The sequence below is a fragment of the Felis catus genome, chromosome E1, assembly GCF_018350175.1.
Source record: "Felis catus isolate Fca126 chromosome E1, F.catus_Fca126_mat1.0, whole genome shotgun sequence".
NCBI classification, from domain to species: Eukaryota; Metazoa; Chordata; class Mammalia; order Carnivora; family Felidae; genus Felis; species Felis catus.
This window is the reverse complement of record NC_058381.1, coordinates 12,962,501-12,965,000: the sequence shown is the minus strand read 5'-3', so window position 1 is coordinate 12,965,000 and position 2,500 is coordinate 12,962,501. Positions and strand designations below refer to the sequence as shown.

The following is a 2,500-nucleotide window of genomic DNA, read 5'->3' as shown; positions in this document are numbered from 1 at the left end:
CCCGGGCCGGGCCCGGCGGACGGCGCGGCACGCCTCCAACCAACGAAAACCCCCGCGGAGAACCACACCCCCCCCGCGACAACGCGGGCTCGGGGCACGCAGTGCGGCGCGGCCGCAACCCGGGGGGAAGCGCGCAGCGGCGGGCGACGCCGCGGCGTCCCGCGGGCCGCCGCCGGGGCACGCATCCCCGGGGCGCAGCCCCGCGCGCGACTCGGCCTCGGCGCGAGCCGCCCCGACAGGGCAAAAGGGGGGCCGGGATCGCCAGCGGGGAGCGGGGGCGGGGCCGCGGCTCGGGCCCCGGACGCACGGCCACGGGACCGGGAGAGGAGGGGGCCACGGCCGGACCGCTGCGGCCGCCGCCTGGGGCAAGGCGGCGAGACCAACGGCGCTCCGGATCCGCAACCTCCACCCCCCACGACGGCCCACGGGACCGCGCGGCACGGGGCACCGCAAAGCCCTCCCGAGACCCGGGCGGCGATCCCAAAGACCGCGTGCGGCACGAGGGATCTCCCCCCGAGGGACCGCGGCGGCGGCCGCGGCCCTCAGGCGCGAGCTCTCCTCGCCCTTCCCTTTTCTCGCGGGCGGCGACCGGCCTGCCTCAGCCTCTCCCCCCCCAACACCTTTCCCCCCCCAACCACCCCCCCACACCACCGCCCCACGGGCGCCGGCCCCCAGCCCCCCCCCGTCCCACACCCTCCCCCCGTCCCACACACACGCCACCGCCGAGCGGACCCGGCGGGGCGAGGCGGGGGCGAGGGGGGGGGGGCTGAGGGAGGCGGCGGGGACCGGACACACGGGGCCGGGGAGGGGGCGGGGAGGGGGAGGAGGAGGAGGAAGGAGGGAGGGCGGCAGCGGCGGCCACCGTCGTCTGCACTTAGGGGGACGGAGGGCCCAGCGGCCAGGACGACCCTCTCCCCGGCCCGCAGACGACCCCGCACACCGTACCGCCGCGCAGGCGGGCGTGGCGGGGCGCCCTCGGGCGGGGCGGACGCCGGCGGGGCGGGCCCTGCGAGGGAACCCCCAGCCGCGCCTTACCCCCGGGAGAGACACCCACCCGGGGGAGGCGATTGATCGGCAAGCGACGCTCAGACAGGCGTAGCCCCGGGAGGAACCCGGGGCCGCAAGTGCGTTCGAAGTGTCGATGATCAATGTGTCCTGCAATTCACATTAATTCTCGCAGCTAGCTGCGTTCTTCATCGACGCACGAGCCGAGTGATCCACCGCTAAGAGTCGTACGAGTTTTTGTGATCGCCGGGAGGGCCAACCCCGAAAAGGGGCGCCCCCCCAACCTGGCACAGCACATCCCCGAAGGGTGCCTCCGGCCGGCCAGCAAGAGACAACAAAGACCAGACTCCAAGAGGTCGGAAGGGTTGGAACGACAGGGCAAGTCCGGCAGCCCGCCCCAGCCACGCGGACGCGCGGGGCGAGCTCGGAACAAACCCCACAGGCGCCCAGGGGGTTCCCGCCTGTCCCCTCCCCCCACACACACCCAAGGGACACGGGGCGCACGCGCACGCACACGCTCACGCACCACCCGGCAGCCGCCGGGCAAGCCCCCTCCCGGCAACCGGGGAGGGCCGTGGCGTGGGCGCAAGCGCGGCGGCACCCCGGCCTGGGGCGCGGCGGGGGGCGGGCAGCGGAGTCTGGAGGAGACACGGGAAGACCAGCCTCCACGGCTCCCCACGGGCCCGACCGCCCCCGACCCGAGGCGGACGGGCGACCCCCCAAGGGTCTTTAAACCTCCGCGCCGGGACGCGCTAGGTACCTGGACAGGGTGGAGGCGGGCGAGGTGGGCGGGGGACGAGGGAGCGCCCGCAACACCGCCAACCACCTCGACGCCGACCCCCCCCCGGGGCCGCGGCCGGACCCACAAAGGGCAACCCAGAGCCCCGACGCTGCCGGCCCGTGACGGAGGCTCCGACGGGGCTAACCGCCCCCACAGACCGCCGCCGCCCGACGCCCCTCGCTTCCCCACCCCCCCCGCGACCCCCACACGACCCTTCTTCTCCCCCCATCCAGGGCCGCCGGGGCCGACCGGCCCCGGCCCCGCCCTCACTTCCGAGCACACCTTCCCCGTGGCACCGACCAACCCTCACCGTCCCCTCCCCCGCACCCGCGGCCCAGGCCCCCCCCCGCGGGAGGGGGGCTGCGGCGGGAAGCGGGGCACGAGCGGGCAAGGGCGTGGGGGTGGCGGTTCGGGGAGGAGGCGGGGAAGGAGACGGAAAGCCGGACCCGGACCGGACCCGGGGCCTGAAGGGAGGGCGGAAGGAAGGGGGGTAAAAGGTCTGCGGGGTAGGGCAAAAAAGAGAGGCGCGCAAGGCAGGAAGACGGGCCCGGGGGGGACGGACCCCCCCCGACGGAGCGGAGAGCCATCCAGGGCGGGCGGCGGGAGGCGGCGGACGGCGGGGCGCCCCGCGTGAGCCGAGGCTCCGAGGCCCCCCGGGACAGGCGAGAACCCGACCGGGGAGACGCCACGGGGACCCACCGCCAAGCCGCGCAT

At 76.6% G+C, this 2,500-nt stretch overlaps 1 non-coding gene across 1 annotated transcript; it reads right to left on the bottom strand.

The window, feature by feature from the left end:
* Positions 1–1,079: 1,079 nt before the first annotated feature.
* LOC123382135 lies at positions 1,080–1,232 on the bottom strand. The gene has a single exon (XR_006590073.1). It is a non-coding gene; the product is annotated as a 5.8S ribosomal RNA (ribosomal RNA).
* Between the last annotated feature and the right edge of the window lie 1,268 nt (positions 1,233–2,500).